Source organism: Struthio camelus, chromosome Z (genome assembly GCF_040807025.1).
Source record: "Struthio camelus isolate bStrCam1 chromosome Z, bStrCam1.hap1, whole genome shotgun sequence".
In the NCBI taxonomy this organism is placed as follows: domain Eukaryota; kingdom Metazoa; phylum Chordata; class Aves; order Struthioniformes; family Struthionidae; genus Struthio; species Struthio camelus.
This window is the reverse complement of record NC_090982.1, coordinates 41,893,587-41,913,754: the sequence shown is the minus strand read 5'-3', so window position 1 is coordinate 41,913,754 and position 20,168 is coordinate 41,893,587. Positions and strand designations below refer to the sequence as shown.

Genomic DNA, 20,168 nt, shown 5'->3' with positions numbered 1-20,168 from the left:
GCACACTTAGTTTGCCTTGAAATGACTGTAGGTTTTAAAATACTGTTAAATTTAATACGAATACTATAATGTGCGTGATTAAATAGTCCTTCTAACTATCAGCTTCTCTGCTCCTAACAGGTTTCACGTTACAGAATAATAAAAGTAAAAAGTGGCTAAAGTAGCATAGATTGGTATTTTCAAGAATCTACTTTTTTTTCTTTCTTTCCGCATGGATTTTCCACATGGACCTGAAGGGAATGTTACTAAGCAAACGTAATAAGATGATGGTTATTATTTGATGCTTTACGCATATCTATCCTCTCCCTGTTTGTCTTTTGTGCTAAAACATTCTGCTACATGAGAAGCGCCAAGTACCGCTGGGAGCTGAGTATTCAGAAAGCATGCGAATTATATTAGTAGACTTTTTAGGAAGATACGGGAAATAAGGAAATCTTTGTAAGCCTCTTAAGAAGTTAACTGTTTGGGTTACTCAGCCTCCTTTTTAAATGGTGTATGCTAACTGGTACTGTTTGTTTAAAACATTTGTAACATTTAAACACAGATTTGGAGTTTTGGGATTTTTTTTATTCCCGTCAACATCCTTTTTTTACCAGCTGTTTTTATTTCTGAGTTGCTTTCTTAAAAGTATCTTCAAAGCATTCATGCCTCTAAAGAAATCCATTTTCTTCCTGTTACTGACTGCAGAAGGACACGGTTTCGCTGTGGCATTTATGAAGTATTGACATGAAGACTTATCAGAATGGATGCATTTACTGTGTTATAAATAGCCAATTTCCAGTTTCTGATGTAACTGTGTGAATTTATCAAAAAGTAGTAACGTTTCCAAAATTTTTCTGTCTGTTGGAGTAGACACTGGATTTTTAAAACTGGTTGAAAACGTGGATAGAAGCTGAAATTGCAAAATTCTGGAAGAGGTAACACTTTTAACCATTGAATTAAACACTCACTCAAGATGAAGGAGACCTGGATCCAATTTCCTCCTCAGTTTGAGGGCACGCCAGCTCTTTTCGGTCTCAGACTACTTCTGCATACGGAGCTTTATGGGTGGTCTAAGGAAAAACTCCCTGTTTCTATTATTGAAGCTATTCAGTTTTCCTTTGACTGTGAAATACTGGTTGACTCTGAGGGTTAGAGTTTGAAAATGATCAGCAAGCTGAATAGGATGCTTACCTTATATTTTAGTTTCAGTACATGTTTTGGTCTCACAAAACGGATCAGTATCAATAGGAAGATTGAGAGCTCCTATCTAAAACAGAATAACCTTGTAGCGCTGTGGTTAGGTCACTATCCTGATTCGGGTTCCATCAGGAACTTATTGGGTTATCTGGGAAACAAATGAAAAAGGCCTCCAGCATCTTAGGTATGGTTTGCTGTCAAGACTATTCCAGCTACCTTGTAGTGTGACTAAAATGCGTTCCATGGTAAAATGGACTGAGGGAAAAAGACTTAAAGATTGTGAATGCTGGAAGCCAAAGTGTAACATGTATGTTGTACTTTTTCTTTCAGGCAGTGACAAATATTCAGGACTGATGGTTTAAATCTGTTTATTGAGAGCTTCTAGTAATTTTTCCACTATTAATGCTAAATTTTGATAGTCTCCGAAGAATCTGTTTTACCTGTTAATGTTGCATACTGGAACTCTTAGTTATTATTCACTCAGTAATCTAATTCTTTCCGTATCAGGCCATGTCCTTTCCTGGTTACTTTTTTTCTGATGTTGTTTGATGCTGGATTTTGATTTCGATTTCCTGTTTGTGTTGTCTGATGTGTTAACAAGTAATTTAGTTGGTCAAAATACAAATGAAATATATGTTTGTGTGGTAGAAGTATTGCTACAAAAGCCATATTAGCAAAAGGACCACTGGTCTATATTTATTTACTTTGGAACATTCCTAAACTTTTTATTCAATTCCCCCTCCAGAAAAATACTGATTGCTTATTATGCAAGCTTTAATGTCAATATGCACTCCAAGACTATACCTTTTCTACCTACAAAAGCTTAAAATTGTGTCTTCGGCTTTTATTAAATGATGAATATCTCTCAGTCTGGGATCTCCGGCATGGATGCAGACAGGCAGGACAATAACGGAGCTGAAGGTAGCTGCAAGTTCCAGTATTTCGATAAGAGTATTATGATCAACCTCTGGGCTTTAAAGGCTTTAAATGTCTGTGCTGTTTTTTATGAAAAATCCCCCAAGTTATACAACAAGCAGTACATTTGTAAATCCAGTAGTAGGCGATCCCACGGCACCATAAATACTACATTTTTAACGTTTCTCCTCCCCACGTTCTCCTTCAGTTCTTCATTCTTGTGTTATCTCCCTTGCTGAGTAAATGTTCTCATCAAGTGGGAAACTCCAGGATAGTGCCTCTTCCCTCCTTTCTTTTTGTCATCACTATCTCTACTTTCCTCGCAAATATTTCATTAGCAGTAATGATTGAAAAGTTCCATGGTATTTTTACACAGTTATTCTGGAAACTTTATGTGACTTATAGTGGTAATTATTTTCTCCTACTTGCAAAGATCTCAGCTCACAGTACTGCCCAAATTATTGTTCTGTAATTTATACTCCTCTCTATTTGGAACATTCGTTTATAATAGGACTTACAGTCTCTGAGAAGTGGCTAACCATGCAAAGTATAAGTATTATTACAGTGTTATTTGCTCTGCTACTTAGAAACCAGCAGTCTTAGACCTTAGTAGCTCCAAATCTGGAATAGAAAGCTGATCCTGTCACAAAGAAATTACTGTTGAAGTAAAAGAGACTGCACTCAGACAGAAACATGAAAATTCAGCTGACAGTATCAGTTGATTGGTTGACAAGTGCTATTGGTGTACCAGCAGGCATAATGGAAAAAATTTTCAAATGATTGCTGAGGTTCTTCATAAGCATCAGAGACAGTGCCTGTTCGAAAATTATACAGGATGATGGAGACTGTTATAGGTCACCAGAATTAGCTAACCAATAAGCAGTTGCTAGTTTTTTTTATGTATTTCTTCCTCATTTTTGACAAATCCGGTGCAATTAAAAAAAAAAAAAAGAAGGTGAGGGTATCTAGATGGTTGCGCAAATAGAAGTCTAAAATAACACTTAAGCATCGTTTGCTTATAGGACCCAAAGCTAGCTGGGCACTTACCAAACACAGGCGATGATGGTTGCTGCTTCAGTTTGCTAAAATAAATTATTTCAATCCTGCATGAGCCATATTCATGTGAAACGAATGTGACTATCCTAACTCTGCTAGAATTCATTAGCATTGGTTGTATATGTCACTTAATATACGTATAAAGTTTTGTACTTTAAAGTATAAAAGCAGCAAACAATGATTTTAAAATGTCTGCGTTAGATTAATGAAAAAGGAAATGAGTGAGGTGGTAAAGCTGACCATCTTCTCCTGCCCTCCCACCTTTTGCTCACATTGATTTTTAATTACAGCATCCTAGAAAAACATCCCTGGAAGGAAACTCCACAGGTCACCTAAAACAATATTGCTGGTCTCTAGATTCCTTTCTTCCTTCCTTCTGGTTTGGTGAACCTCAGCAATACGGTTGAGCAAAGAGACAACGAGTCAGAAAAAAAGACGCTCCACTGGTTTAAAGAAAGACAGCGCCACTGCCTGCACTGGATTGCAGAGAGTCTGGCCCGTTATTTCTAGCAGTTAGGAAGTGAGTATTTCCATATGCCTCATGCTAACCATTCCTGATTTACTATTGGATGCAGAGTTGGGCAGAGGAGCAGTGTTGGGGTCTAACTCATTGACAGCAGTTTTGATGATAAGGGACAGCTCGGTGAAATATTTTCTTGTTAAAAATGGCAATGCCTTCCTGAAGGGAGTACTCTTCTGATGTGATATATAGCAGTGGTAATAGGTGATTGTAGATTTAATAGACAGAAATAATTAAAATTACATTGGCAAGCTTGGTCTGTCTGGGGAGAGAGCTCTAATTAAGCCACATCTCCTTTACATTATAGCTGTTCTGTCAATTTTAGTGTGATATATTTTGTCATTTTTATACAGATGAAACTTTTAGTCTTTAATAGACTAAAGAATTTACATTTTGGCAGGATTATGAAAGACTCTGTCATTTCACGTTACCAGAAATATAAAAGACTTACAGGCTAAACCCTCATCCCCTGCCTACTTCCATACAAAAAATGAGGAAAGATAGATGTGAAATTCTTTGAATAACAGCAGCTACACAATATTTATTAATGTTTTAATATTTATATTCTTTCAGGGTACAATTACGTAAGAGTGAAGTTGAGCAGATTAATTAGTATGAAACAGTGTTCAGCATACAAATATAATGAATAATAATATAGATCCTCTAAAGTCTTGAGGAAAAGGAAAAGGCAGCTCTATTTTTAAAGGACTGTAAGGCCCATATATTTTAAGTAATCAGATGAATAAAAGGATTGATGTGATTTTTATTTGCTTCATGCAGGAAAAATATGTTATTTTGGAGCAATTAAAGTTATAAGAATTTTTTTTTAATTTTTATTGGAATTATTTCTTGATGGAGATGTAAGTAGTTTTGGGGAAGAGTCGTCTTTTTATAACCCTATTAAAGAGAAGCAAATAACCCCCCCCCCCCCCCAAACCCTGATTTCTATGTTGTCAGTACTATAGATGACCCTGGGAGGAGGGTTGGCAACAGAGATAGCTAAGGACATAAATGTTATGTTTTCAAAGGTGAACCCAACCAAATTTCCTTACACATGAAATTTTTGTTGATGAAGTGGAGAAGCTGAGTTGAGGAATGAAGATGTAGTCGGTAGTGTGACTACCTTCCGATGCAGCCTTGAAGATGTGATGAGGGCAAGAAAGAGGAAGGTGCTCAGGAAACTCCAGAGTCATGGACGTGTGCCATGAAAAAGGATGAGGAGGGAAGCCTCCAACATGAGAAGGAAGCGAAACATCTAGTGCAAGAGAAACTAGGAGGAACAGCAAATGAGGCGGCTGTAGGGAAAAAGGAGGAGGGAGAGAAGACTGATAAAGAAAGCTGGTAAAGAGAAACGAAATGGCCCTTGAGGTAGGAACGGACCAGAGGCCAAGAAAGGAAGAAAAGAAAAGGAGGAGAAATGGAGAAGGTCAAAAGAAAGAGCAGGAACAGTGAACACATTCTCTGGTAAATACAAACGCTCTGGGTAACTGAGGAAGAACTGTTACAGGTACAGGGCATGAAGCAAGACACTGTAGGGATAAAGCAAGCATGTTAACTATTAACAAATATGTACTGTTCATGAATGAAGGATTTAGAGGGCCAGCAGTATGTACCATAACAGCCTTTCAGACTGTAAAGAAACACTACAGACTGACTAAACCAGAATTTGGTTTGACTCAAATATCCCTTGGAGAAAGTTTGTAAATGACGGCTCTGATCTAGGCCTCCTATAGTGAATTTAAAAATAGAAATAAACCTCATCTTATTAGAAATTTAAATATTTTTGAAAGACGTTATTTTAGTTTAATTGTTAGAGACAAACTGGGGAACAAATGCTGCTAATAGTGTAAGGCTTAGCTATTTCTGGATGTGATCACTATCTGCAAGGAATCGGCAAAATGTACTTTTATAGAAATATGAGTTGGAATATGTGATGTAGTTGCCTTAATAACGGGATTGTATTTGATGACCTCAGAGAGCACAACCAGTTCTGTGCTCTTAAAGTGCTTGGCAGAAAGGGCCAAAGTGTTCAATGAATGTTTCTTCTGTATTTGACAGAGGGATCATAACGTATCGGTGAGGTACTTCCAGCCCCGCCCGGTGGTAACTTAAAAGTCATTAACGGAATGTAATTTGGATGTACATGAACAATTTTATTTTTTTTAATTTCAGTTCGATTGAATAGCTTGCACAAGGATACTGATAAAGAGTTGGTTAGGAAGGGTCCTGGCCTACTGATGTGCATTTTCAGTGAATCTTGGAGTACTTGGAACACTTCTGTTTCTAGGGAGAATGTTATTCTTTAAAGAAATCAGGCAGGATGATAAGCATAAAAATAAACTAAGTTATTCTATTACTCCTAAGCACAGTGACCAAAAAGTAGATGTGGCTTTCAATCCATAGAGAAATGTAAAGATTGTAGATATCATTAATATCAATAAATACAATTTTATGGATAGCAGACCTTTTAAACACATCTCTGAATGCTGCCTGCACGAGTGCAATAGACTTTCCATCAAAAATCAAAGCAAGCCCAGAGGTACTGACCTCTACTGATTAAGTTTGGCTCATGAGGGAAAGAATAAGAGAAGCAAACGTGTTGTGTGTGCGACGTCCAGCCTGGCTCTGAGGGTGCCGATGCCACCGGGCTGTGCCAGCTCTTGGGCGCTGTGGCTGTGGCAAGGTGTAGGAGAAGGCCAGTGCCATGCTGTCAAATAGCCTGAACCTGTGTTTAAGGCAGGCCAGCAAAAGGACAGACATGCAATCAAAAGACTCATTAAGTCTCCAGGGAAACCTGTAGCAAATTTTAAACAAGTCTGATCTTTAGCAGTGAATTTATGTTGGTTCACATCTCTGCATTGGATGGCCAGAGATTAAGAGTGTAATTTTTTTTTACGTGAACTGTGAGTTGTTTGTTGGGGCCTAAGTCATGAAATAATAAAGAAATAGTTTGAATTAAGTGATCAGCCGTCTTGTGTTTGAGTATTTCTGAGTCAAGGGAATATTGTCAAGGATAGTTCATGTGGAATCTGTGGCGCCCAAACATACATAAGAATATTACTTATAGATTAGTAAATTGTGAACAAGACGGTGAAATGGTCTGTAGACTGTTTGTGACTAGACTTTAGTTCTATATTCATAAATTGCTCATTGCAAACTATTTATACATATATCTATGCACAAAGTTGCAGAGCCTCAAGACACTAATAAATGCAGTAACTTATTTTGTAACATCAGTTAGTCTGAGTCATCAAAATAATATAGCTGGAAAATGACAAATTTCCATCCAGTACACATATTCCCTTCGGCTTTTTCACTGAGTAATTAATTTCATGTAGCTAATGAAGGTTTTTTTTGTTTTATCTGCAAAATATCACGAAGTGTGTGTGTGTGTATATACACACACACACATATACAGATATCCATCAAAGATATAAATAAATCTTGATTGGAATTTGTGAGTTGTTTGCTCCCGTTTTGGTAAAAATAAAACCTCTTAAAAGGCAGTCAACCTCACAGCATATAGGTTCATTTGTTATCACAATTTGCTCCCTGTTAATTAATTTCTAAAATCATATCAGATTATTGCCTAAGTAAAGAAAAATAATTAAATGGTCACATGAATTAAATTCTATGTAAGGGACAAAAATACACATTAGAGAGAGAATAATACCCTAACACGTTACTGTAATCTCCTTGTTCATCACCAGCACATCTCTCCTAACAGACCAGAGGAAGCTTCTAAGTTTCCTTAACGGTGGTAAGGAGCCTTGTGCCCCATGGAGTTGTTCAGGCAGCCTCAAAATGTTCCTGGGCAAAGATGCTGTATGGACAGGAGATTTGAATTTTAACAGAGAGCTTCTAAAATGTCAGGAAGTGCGGAAATATGGACACGTGCACAGTGTATAGCTCACGCACAGTAGGTCCAACGTATCTTGGCGTGCTGGACTCTAGTGCGTAAGTAGTGCTCTCCATGGTGTGCGTGTGCAGTAGCCCAGTGAGGCTGCTTGACATGTAGAAAACTTGAAAAAATGTTCAAAATCTCCTTTTACATTCAGATAAAGATTGTAAGGGAAAGGGATGATCTTTTCCTTTGCCTTCTCCAGTCCTGAGTGAGTCAATGCTTTCTTTAATCCTCACATCCTGACTTTTCCATAGAATAGATGTGTTTCAGAGGATATTAAAACTTGAAAGCACATGGTTTATCTGTTTAGCAGTGTTAACTCATACCTTATCCTTGAAAATCTAGTCTAGACAAAGTGCTTAACTGAAGAAGCCTTTAGCACATTAAATTAAAGTAGTATTTTGCTATCCCATTAAGGTGATTTCAGCCAGATGTAAACCCAGTGCCTTTTGTTATGCTTTGCCATGCATGTTGAAGTTTTAACTTGGCAACAAGGTTGATTCCTGTTGGTAGATCACATTGCTGTGTTTTTCTTCTCTCTCCCGTATGAGAGCGCTTGGGTAAGGCTGAGAAGCTCTGAAAAATTCTCTAGAGCTGAAGGTGAAGATAGAGAGTGTGTTCAGTTGTTCAGTTCCGGATCAACTCCCTTTCTTGCTTTTTCCATAGTCTCATGAATGGAGGAAAAAGGCGTCTGTCTGTGGCTTTCATGGATGCAAAGGAACTGTTACCGTTTTTTCTTTCACTGGCTCAGCTCCTGCATGGGTTGTCTTGTTAATGGTTTCAGCTCATGAACAGACCATCTGCTTTTACATATGTAGTCAGACTGTAATTTTTCCTCAACTTGATAGTTATAGTGCCTTTGCCTTTGTGGCAGGAAACTCTCCAAGCGTCTTTAAGTTATAGTTTGAACAAAGAGCAGAAACACCTTAGCGGAGAATGGGGAGAAGTACTGTGACTTGGAGCTGGGCACTTTGTTCCATTCCTTGCTGGTGCTAACGGCGGCCGCCGATCGTGTCGTCCTCAGTAAATACATGCTTTGCTTTAACTGTGATTTGCTCCATTTTCCTAAAGATTATTAAAGGTCAAATTCTGTTCCAGAATATGATATATGCATATATAAAGGATAATTTATTCTTGAACGCTATCTTTTTACTGCCATGCAAGAAGGCATTGCCTCTTCTGGCATGCTAGAAAATTTCATGTTGCCTTTCTCATGTAAAGTAATGTTTAAACTTCTTGAATACCAACGAGTTGCTCACTTAATACAAACATATGTTTAGCTGAAAATATATCCTCTAAATTAATAATCAGTGTCAGATAACATAATATAGCTATAATTTATACAAACCATAGCTGTTAACATGAAAAATTAGTAGTATTTATGCTATGGAATTTTGTTTTTACATATATATTATTTATGTATTATTATATTTATTATCTATTTACTATATCAGGAGAAGTTTGCTATCCTAAATGTGTAAGAAAGAATGTATGTTGTAATAATTGAGAGGAAACCTGAGTTACGCAGAAGCAAGTACATCAGTTGACAACAAAAATGTTATTTTCACTGACCTGATATAAAAATAGGTTGTTCCTAAGCAAAGCAGAGCAAAAAGCACTTGGAATTTTTTGAAATAATCTATATATTTTGTTTAGTAAGATGATTTACCACCTCTAATCTGAATTTTACTGTTGTTAGACTGAGATTCAGGGAGGCCAAGAATTCTAAGGATCTGTCATCCATGTAGACATTAAGTCACTAACCATTATTATAGCAAATGCTTCCAGTACATAAATTTAAAAAACCTTCATCAATTCATTTAAGGAGATAATAAATTTCATTCAGTATAGTGGCCTTATAATGCAATTACACACAGCTTGGATGCCTCTCAAATGATTACTAAATATATTATGTTTGATGCAGGAAGTAATCCTAAATCTTTTCTGGTACAAATCCTTTCTCTTCCGATGGGACATAAACACGTACGGGTTAAAACCAGTTTATTAATAAAGCCATCATCTTCTGGGTTTCCACCACACCTATTTCCAAATGTGATGTTTGTGCGTTTAATGCTAGGGGTACGCTGGAAAGGAAGTCCAGGGATTAAGCATTAAACGAATAGTGAGCTGTTATTACTTTGGCAGACAACATTTTTCTTAACTTTCTTGGGTTGGGGGAAGGTATTTAAAACCATACACACACACACATATGCACACACACACATGTGTATATATGTTTATATGATTATATGCATATATATATGTAAAAGTATGCATAAATTTAATTTGCCACTTGCAGAGCCTAAAATGGATGCTAAGAGATTGAGATACATAAAGTCCAATTGAAATCCTCATCATGTTGTGTAGTGGCAGCGCTGATATAAAACACGTGCAAAGAGGAAATGGATATTAGCTACTCTCATGCCGTAACTGCCCTAAAAAGGAAAATACTCAGCGCTCTCAGCAACAAATGCTGTAGAACACTTCTGGGAGATGACAGGTGAAAATATAGCTCTATGACCTTTGAAAGCTAACTGGCTCTTATTATATCTGTAGTTCAGACTAAAATCCAGCATGTATGCCGTGATTTCTGAGCATGGCTGACATTTCGTAATTACTTCCTCCTGCTTACTCCACCGCAGCAAGGAGCGAGGGGGAAGTAAATGTGAAGCGAAGGTCTCGCTGTCTTGCCTGGCCCTGATCATTTCTGTTGAAAGGAATTTCAGTAAATCTAAACGTGAAGCGCTAGCTGCTGGTTTCTAACAAGCATGCAAAGAGAAAAGTCCCATATGTTTTCTGTCTGTGTGTATGAATACGCACATTATATATGTGTGTGTATATGTATATAGTATGTATGTATACATATATATACATAGGTTGTATATGTGCGTATGTATATATATGCATATGTCTAAAACTTAATATAAAACATGTTAATACAAATCCAGAACCGTACATAAAAGCACAGCTGAGGAACGTCCATCTTTCGCTTTCACTGCACAGTCATTGCAGATCGCTTTACCAAAGGCCAGACCTCCGGTGGCTATTAACTTAGCTCGTTTTCTTTTTACAAGGGAACTTGCAGTTCTTTCACATCAGTTAATGCAGTTTCTGGTAAAGAGACTGCTCATTTATTATCACGTCTAAAACAGGGGAGAAAATACCTACAGGAGCACTCCTAAAACAAAGCAAGTGATGTGGTTCGCTCAGGTTCTTTTAGTCACTCGAGTGGAAGGGGCTTCCTTCTAACTCTGCATCTTTATTTGTTGTTTTCATAGGGCTTCTGCATCACTGTTGAAGCAGAAAAGATGCAAAAAGGGCTGGACTAGTGAAATCTTAATTACCTTGTATGGTAAGAAAAGAACAGTGCAGGTGTGGTAAGTGCATGATGAATTATGATTAAATCTGATGTTTTGCATTCATAGTGTTGCATTTTTTCCCCCACGCTTTCAGTTTTCTTTTTTTCCTTACTGCATATTTCAAATAATTTATTTTTGAAAATTGGCTTATAGAGACTTTATGGACTGTATTTTCACGCATTTTTATATATATTCCTTTGCCAGTTCTTGAATTTGCCAAAAATAATATCAGCACAAAAATGTCAAACATAATTGCTCAGCAATGATTTCTGAAAGTATAAAGGGACACAAAGATGATGACCAACAACTCTTAAGAACTGCAGATAAATTTGATAGCAGAAATATGCTCCTCGGCCCCAAAGCCTTGGGTGGCGGGAACTGGAGGTGGCTCAGTGGTGGCCGCTCGGCCCAAGCCGCACCCGCCGCGGGCACTGCCTCCTGCCAGGCGTTGCGGTCCCCTAACTGCCGCCTGCCGCTGCAGCCAGGCTTGCGGGCTCCAAAATACCCTCCTCTGGGAGCCGTCGCCAAGCTGTCCCGGACCTCGGGAGCGACCCAGGCTTGCAAGACCCAGAGGCTGGGGCTGTTCCCAAGCTCCACGCTGGAGGTGCCGTGGCCCGGTTGCAAACAGGTCTTGTAAGGGTCTTACACGTTTCATATTTATGCATGTTACATGTATTCATACTACCCTAAAGGCTTAGTACAATAGATTAATATTTTGTTTTGTTATCACTACCTCTTCCGGTATCAGTGCTGCCTGTTTACTATGTCCAGCTTTCTGTCCTTCAGGTGCAGCTTTGCAAGCCTACCCCTTCCTCAGGCAAAGACTCCTGACATTAGCTTCTGTCTTGACTTCATGTCTCTGTTTTCCAGCCCCTTGTTCAGCTTGCACCTGCTTTTCTGCTTCTCAGAGTCCCTGACAGATTCCTTCCCTCTGATCTGATCGCCCATTTATCACCACATGAAGCTCGAAGACAGTGATTCAAGAGAAATCACAATGTTATTTACGTATTTCATATTATAATGTGTGTATAATACCATCCACTACCTTCCTTCCCCCGGTTCTTCTGTTAAAGTCCATGTCTCACATGTCTCACTTTAATTCACAGAGAAGTAGGAGAATGAAAATGAGAATTCATTTCCATTCATTCTTCATAATTAAAAACATCAGTATTGTCTTGTGTCTAATATTGTCTAAACTTATTTCCTCTTTCTTAGTTTATTAACCTATGTTTAATTAATTGGCTGTTATTTTCTTATACTGTATCTGCAGCTCTCCCGTTCAAAACTGCTTGTGTGCCATTGCCTTCTAGTAGTCCCTCGTGAGAAAAGTTAGTCGCGGGTTCTGATCTGTGTTGCTTTTTCCTGAACTCATCCCAGAGAAGGAGACAGACACAGACTTGAGGAGTGAGAACAGAAAGATCACTAAGTCAGCTGAAGTCTTTCTCAGAGTTTCCAGTACAGGCATCGTTCCTCAGCATAGATTTTCCTTTCCGTAGGAATGGACAGATGATTTGGTCCCCAGAGTGCCTTTCTCCCTCAGGAACCAACAGGCCGGATGATCTGCGCTGCTATACTGACCTATCTCCAACCTCAGTTGACTTTCTATTGGCCTGGAGGAAACTTGGCTTGCTCTCCTCTCTCTCGTCCTTGCTTGCCCTCATACAGCTAGATAGCTGTGGTGGGACTTAACACCGACCAGTACTAGCACAACTTCAGGTACCATAAATCCCCACCCTAAAAATAGTTGCCTGTTCTCAGTAAGATAACTCGTTCATTTCTCCTGCCATCCTTGATCCAATGAAGCTTAATTGCTGAACATCTTCAAGCCTGACCAGGTATAGTATTATCTAGATATGGTCTCTTTCACATAATAGATGTCATAGTCTGCAGGAGTGATTTCACCAGAGCTTGGAGAAAAAGCCTGTTACTTCCCTGCTCTATGACAAGTACACCTTCATTTAGCAAACTTACATTGTATTGACCTTTTCTTATTATTATTCCATATTGCAAACTCAATGAATAATTTTTGTTGTCTGGAGAGAAATATACTCAGTTATTCCTCCCCTAGGAAAGGAGAGCTGAAAATTCAGACTTCTCACATGATATAAAATGCACCAAAAATATGTTTTGACCCTATCAGAATGTTCTATTTCTTTGAGGTCAAATGTTTACCTCTGATAAAGGTAGCAATGTTCTGTTCTGGCGTCATTTCACTTTGAAGTGACTAAGTTATTGTGAAAAGCTAAATATTCCAGTGATTTCTGCTGCACATTTTGATGTAACCAGTGCTTTCCTGAAAAATGTTTCAGTTTCACAGAAGCAGCAGTCTCTGATGGGAAAACTATTTGCTGGGAATTTTTTAGACAGCTCAACCCATGATGGAGAATTGAGCTGCAGGAAACTTTTTGTTCCTGTGTCTCCTTAGTTGAGCTGCTACAAGTGGGACACACTACAAAGCTGAAAGTGCGCCAGCGCTTTCCTTGCTGGGCCAGTGAACGCGGCCATTGCTGGAGTTTGGCCACATGGGAACAACAGGCTCGAGCAGTCAAGCAGAGGACTTCTGGCTCAACAGCGTTCTTCCCCAGTATGAGCTAATGAAATGAAAAACTTGTACCATTTTGCTGTAGCCTGGCTGCTTTAATTAGAATACATGTTATGTACACGCTCATTAGATTCATCAAACTGCAGGCTGTAGTAATACATTGTCTATGTTTTTAATCTTTGTAGATTGCTTGGGTTTTTTTGTTTGTGTTTCATTTGTTGTTCCTCAGACGTTTCATTTGGGAGGAACTTAATGCCCTAAGTCAGTTAGGGAAAATACTAATTAACTATAGTCCTAATCCTGCTTTTGATAAAACCCCATTTATACAAATTCTCAAGGCATATTGCTACCTACTTTTGTGTTTTTCTATAGTCCTTTGTATTTCTTTGATTTACAGGTCTGCGATTATAAGTCTTGTTGTACATTTGCCACCTGTTGGGGTCTCTGAATATATACTTTTTGGATGTGGGATTTGGAGCCTGACTGTGTTCAGGAGTAAACTTCACAGTTGTTTCCAGAATCCAACTGTCTTGTTGCTTTTCACTTGTATATTGCAATACATCTGCTTAATGTTTATTTTTGGGATCCAATGATATTGACATAGGCTCCACTTCAAACAAAGCGTTGTTATTTAGTAGCAGACATTAGCTGTATTTTAAAATGTTTGTTTTTCTATCTCTACATATTTTTTTCCTTCTCCCTTGGAAATGTTTCCTCTACTGCAAGCGAAATCTGAGAGAAATTATTAGGCAGGACCTGAGTGGCCCGGGGAACTGGAAGAACAAGGTGCTGAACCCAGCAGCAGGGCAGACTCCGCCACATCCAATCTGAAGAAGATAGATGCTGCAGCTGAAAAGCTGGAAATTACCAGGAATTGAAGCACAATGCTGCAGGCAGACTGTGCTGATTATGGCTCACCAAGGAGTTTGTTATCTTGCAGTAGAGGGGACAACCTTAGAAGAGAGCCTGAAACATGAGGAGAACTCTGTAATTGAACCTTAGGCATTATATTATCAGTGGAGCAAGAGTGAGATAAATTGGAAATGGGAACTGGATAATGGTTAATCTGCTGTAGGGATCCCAAGAAGGAAAGGATGGACTACAGAGCTGCTAAGCCCGGTGATGCAGTGCTGCACGCGAAGAAAGGAGAAGGAAGCGTTGTAGGCCATCACGCTTTTACTGAGGAATTTTCATTTGCATCCATAGTTGGGATGAGAACCTCACAAAATGAGTGAGCTTGGGTATTATATGCAATATACAATGAATGCAGTATCTCGGTCAGAATTTGTTATGCTAGAGCTCCAAGATAAGATTTTTTTTTTCGTAGAAGATAATTGCCCTATTAAAATCCCAATTTATTTGGCTTACAGCATTGCTTTCATCCATTAATTTCTCAGCTCTCATAGAGGAGGGGGAATAATTAACTTTGTCAGGCAACATCTCACCTATTCTAGTGAAGAAAAAACTTAGAAGAGAAACTGGTAATTTTTTTGTATTAGGATTTTTTTGGGTGTTCTCAAATTAAAATGCATTTCTTAACTGCAAATTGTGGCTCCCAATGGGATCTGAAAAGTAGAATTACTTACAAATCTGTTATGCTCAGAATGTGACAGATTTCAGGACAAGTTCTAGAACTTGGATTTATGCCACTTCGTCTACTTCCATAGGAACCCACCTTAAATTTTGAAGTTAGAAGTAAAGAAATGGCTCACTTATGATTAGAGGAGTACTTTTTTTATGATGCATTGAGAAGTAGCAAATTCTCCCTGCAGGTATAAGAATTATCTGAATTACTGATTTGTTGAAAAAAAATCCGTATTCTGTAAACTGAAAAAAAAAAAAAAAGAAAAGGAATCTGAAACTTACATTATGGAGCCATTCATAGCTGCTAGGTCTCCTGAAGCTGGCGGAAGAAGCCTTGGTGGTAGCTGGAGCTTGTGTGATGCCATGTCCCCTTGCTGGGTTGTGTGGGCACTTGTTGCTCTTCAAGAACAGGCCATACAGGTAGAAGGAGGCAACGGTTCACAGCCAGGAGCTCCCCCGAAGCCCTCCAAATGTTACAGGGATTATACATAGCCAGGAGCTTTGTGGAAAGTGTTGTTAGTATATGACCATCACAAAAAGGTAACGGGGGGAGGGGGGGTGTCCTGATTTTGGAAGTTAAGCACACGTGGTTCAGCTGTTGGCATCTAAGAGTAAGGGTGTTGGTGTTCCAGCAACAGAACTGGAATTTGCAGTAGATAGAATTGGGAAAGTTATAGAAATAAAAGGAAGAGGAGGTACCAGCTGGAACAAAGACAAATGATACCTATTAAAAATCTGTTTAAAATATAGGTCATTCTAAAAGCATTCTAAAATCTAGTCTGCACATGTCATGTATGGGTACTACAAGTGCAGATCTTATTTTAGCCATTTAGATATCTATTGTTTTGAATACTTTTTTAGCATCTTTACAGATTTCACAGCTATTCAACTTTACTAACAAAAATTGTACAATAGGGACACCGTTGATATGATTTCAGAACATGGATACAATCATTTATTCGTGGCATGCTTGTCACAAGAAAAATGTTTTGTAAAATCGTTGTTGTATCAACAATATTGTTATGATGAGACCTGAATTCTTTTAAGGCATTTTTTAAATGATTTTTTGTTTGATTTTTTTGTTTAATTATTATTTTTTGTTTAAATGATCCAAGGTAGGATGCCATTTTGTTAGCTTATTGCAGGTTTCAAAATCAGTGATAAAAAGAATATATGTATTAGTGGGGAGTGTTTTAAGTGTAGATCTGAAAAAGCAAGCAGATTAGGAGCATTCATCTTAACCACTGTTGCATGCACATTCACAGTAATAGGGCATATAAACAACAAGCATACATTTTTGTGCATTCAGCTCACAGAAAACCTGGCAGCCAGGTGATCTCCAGTTTCTAGCCTGCATTCACCACGCTGCCCATTAGATGCTCCAGCACTGTGCATGGCGAGAAGGAGCTGCCACCAAAGTGAGAACCAGGAATGGGCTGCCAGTAGTATGTCATCCATTCAATTTATAATATATGGACATGTGCGAGTTGAGAGCCATTGCTGAATGAAAAATCTCAGTGATCTGGTGGTCTAAGGTATTCTGATCTGAAAGAAATCTTTCTGGAAGACTGGATATCCCAGCGGGGTGAGAAAACTTCTTATCATTAAGTCTATCATTAAGTTAACTGTTGCCAGTGTCCAGCAGTTCCTGCCTGTTGCCAAGCAGCTCATGGAGAAACCAGTTGCTGGAGTCTATTAAGGTCGTATGAGGCAGGTGTACATATCTTAAAAAAAAAAAAAAAAAAAAAAAAAAAAAACCCCAAACCCCAAAACATACAGCTTCCTTTAGTTGGAACTTGGGTAGAGAGGTTCAAGAGAAAAGACAAACTGAATGGGTATGGTAGCCAAACTGTTTCCCTCTCCCAGCCTTGGAGGGCTCATCCTTTGACTGAAGGACTTGGACCCTTTAATGGGCAAAAAAATGAAAGGCTCTGCATCTTTTATCATAGGCTTGAGATTCTAGTATTCTTGTAGTAATACTATTTATAAGTATTAGCATCCATGTAAACTACAAAAAAAAGAAGCTCTATCTAAAAGATTTTCAGTCTTACATAACAATAATCTTCAAACAAAAAACGCAATATGCATACAACCACTCATTATATATTTGTTTGTATTGTCAATGTTGTTTTCAGTGGAGTCCACAAACTTAAACATTAACAGCCACACTCGAACGAATTTCATTAGCATTTGCAAATTGATGCTTCTCAATTTAGAAGATTTAGCAAGGCAGCGGTAAAATTATAGGCTTCAAATTGGTCGTGATTGTTTTAAGTACGGCAATTAGAATGCAGCGCTTCATCTAACAGTATTTTAAGCTGTGCGTTGTGATTCATTCACTCAGAAGTGGTACATGCAGAGAACGCTAAATGTACGGTGGTCAGCCAGAATGAGGGCTAAGATTTAGGTGAAAAGCTAGATAGCTGCTTAAATGATTGTTTGCACTTGAAGTCTCGGAACAAATGAAAGCAGAAGCTACTGTGAACTATGTCCTAATGGGAACAAAGGGTACTAGGAACATGAGGGAAATTATGAGTAGCTGCATGCCAATGCCTCATTTCAGGTACCCTTCCACCAACTGAAATTCACATGCTGAAGGTCTTTCTGTTGGAAGTAAGCATTAAAAGTCATTTACTGGGAAGCAAAGGCTAATTGTAGGTCTTTTTATAAAGATGTTCTTTAGCTGTGATTAGTAATAACCTTTTCCTGGGGGACCTCAGTGCATGGACCAAGCACCCAGCAATAGGTTTCACATATTGCTTAAACCCTGCCCCTCTCAATGTTCAGATATATCTATCCAGCCCAGTAGAAGGTGATATAAAAAGCTCTGGGGTACCAGTGGCTGAGTCCATCCACCACTGGGAGCTATGCACACAGCTGTCACAGCGTGGCCCTGACCTGGACCTGGTATGGGTTGGTAACACCTCGAACACCTCTGCGGTGATCCCCACTGCAAGGAGCGGCACATGAGCGGTAAGCAACCAGGGTAATCCGTGGCCCTGATTTCTTCCCTGGTGTTAGAGGCCTGAGCCCTCTTTCAGAAAAGAGGCAGGAGCGGAAATCGCTCTGGTCCCTCGGCGAGCAGGGGACTTCTTCCAGGTATGATGGACTCCTGTCAGTTCGTAACGACTAACCTGGATCAGAACAGGAGCGTCAAGCAGTTATATTTCTGAAAGGAAAATTTCTTGCCGTTGTGTTAGTTGCATGAGAAGCAAGCAGTTATAATTCAAAAAATGATCAAGGTTCAGCAAGTCTTTTAATAAGATAGTTGTGACCGTGAATTGGGGTGCTATTCTAGATACGCGTGGTCATAAAGTAAACTGACTACAAAAAAAATGGATTTTTTTTCAGAGAGTTTTTTTTTTACTTTTTGCTTTTCCTTGCCCTTTTCCTTGCTCTTGGCCCATGAGAAAATGCTGCAGAAAAAAAGCTGATTTTCTTAATCTGATATCTGTTAAACATGTAAGATTTGGTTCCTTCCTCTGTCCAAAGCTCATTACTTGTAATTTGTGAGTCATGGGAACATAAAGCTTCCTGAATTGTGATGAAATATAATGTTACAGATATTGAAATGGTAAAATAGTTAACATATTAAAATTGGGCTAATTTTAATCTGTTGACTGAAAAACATTTACAATTCAGTATTTTTAAGGTGTATAATAAGCTTTGAAAACACTTGAAATGTTGAGTGAATTCTTTCAAAATGTTTACAATTTCTATTTATTACTACACGATTTGTTTTTTGAAGTTTCTTTTCCTTCAACTAGTCAAGTGAGAGGATAACTTTGTTTTGTAGGAAGCATTGGACTGAACTTGTTTTTCCCTATCTGCCATGTTTGGTCCTAAAACTGTCCCACTGAATGGATGGATGGGGTAATGGGAAGTGCTGTATAGATGATCATGTTCCTGATACGTTTTTGTTTGGAGAATGCTTTAAAAGAAAAAGAAAGAAACAGACAAATTTGTTCACTTTTAACTAGTCTTTTTGAACTGTTTAATCTGGTGTTTTATCTGGTAGTTTAACTCGGTAATTTATCTCAGTTATTAACTCAATAATTTAACTCAGTTAATTTAGCTGGTAATTTAACTCAGGAACTCCTAAAAGGTAGCAAAACTGAAGGAGGTATCTCACGCAGACTTTCACCTGCAATCCAAGCAACTGATCCCCTTCTTTTAGAGAGGGGAAAATAACTCAGGATGGCCAGATAGCCATATTTGCCTACGAGAAGCATGCTAAAATGAAAGAGGGAGAAAAAGAGAGGAGGTAGGCGAATGGTTACTGTGCGCTTAGTGGTATATTCCATTTTATATCACATGATAGCAGAATATACTTTGTACATACGCAATAAGTCTGGGTCCATCTACAAACAGGAATCCAAGCCAAAGAAAAGGGGACAAACGAGGAGTGTACTGGGGGCATTAGACCGTGTGCTGAGAACTACCTACCTCTGCCTTTTTTGTAGTGGTTTGACAGAGGACACAATTCAAGACATTTTTCAAATGATTTAGTTTTATGAATACGATGTGCTTATACTGCGGTGCAATGCACGGTGTCAGTATAGTCACACTTCCTACGTATGTGCCACTTCTTTTTTCTAAATTATTTTAATGATCGTTATGGCTGGTTCTTCTCGCCCTGTGAGCTGATGGTGGTTGTCTAGAGCTGCTAGGGCTAACGCAGCACTCGGAAGACCCACGCTGGGCTCACAGACTCGGTGTGACCTTTGGGGATTTGTTCAGATTCTGCGATTTGCTCCCCTGTGCACAAAGGCGAGAGAAGAGCGCTCCGCAGCCACAGCCCGGGCACAAAGTTATTACACTGCCCGTGTCTGGAGACAAAGTTTTACGTTCTGTAACAGAGCATATTTTAATATAACACTTTTTTTTTCCACTTTCCTTTTTTTCCTTTCCATGACAGTCTAAATAAAAACATGTCTATTGTCCGTGAGCACTTCCAATGAGTTGCTGTTGCACCACCCTCCAGAGTAAGCTTTAATTCTCCGTTTTTCTTTCTTCCTATTCAAGGTGAAAGGTACAAGACATAACTCTTTACTTAATGACTTATCAATTTGGAACGGAGGCTCTAACAACCTCGAGATGATTGCTTTC

At 38.6% G+C, this 20,168-nt stretch overlaps 1 long non-coding RNA gene across 8 annotated transcripts in view; it reads left to right on the top strand.

The window, feature by feature from the left end:
- Positions 1-15,299, top strand: part of LOC138064737 (uncharacterized) — a 63,266-nt gene extending 47,967 nt beyond the window's left edge. For 5 of the 8 annotated variants that reach the window (XR_011137989.1, XR_011137984.1, XR_011137985.1 and 2 more), the window contains 3 exons: positions 10,853-10,951; positions 12,430-12,649; positions 13,359-15,299. This is a non-coding gene — a long non-coding RNA (uncharacterized lncRNA). The remainder of the gene's footprint in view (positions 1-10,852; positions 10,952-12,429; positions 12,650-13,358) is intronic. The other 3 variants (XR_011137987.1, XR_011137986.1, XR_011137988.1) reach the window with 2 other exon arrangements.
- The last annotated feature ends 4,869 nt before the right edge of the window (positions 15,300-20,168 follow it).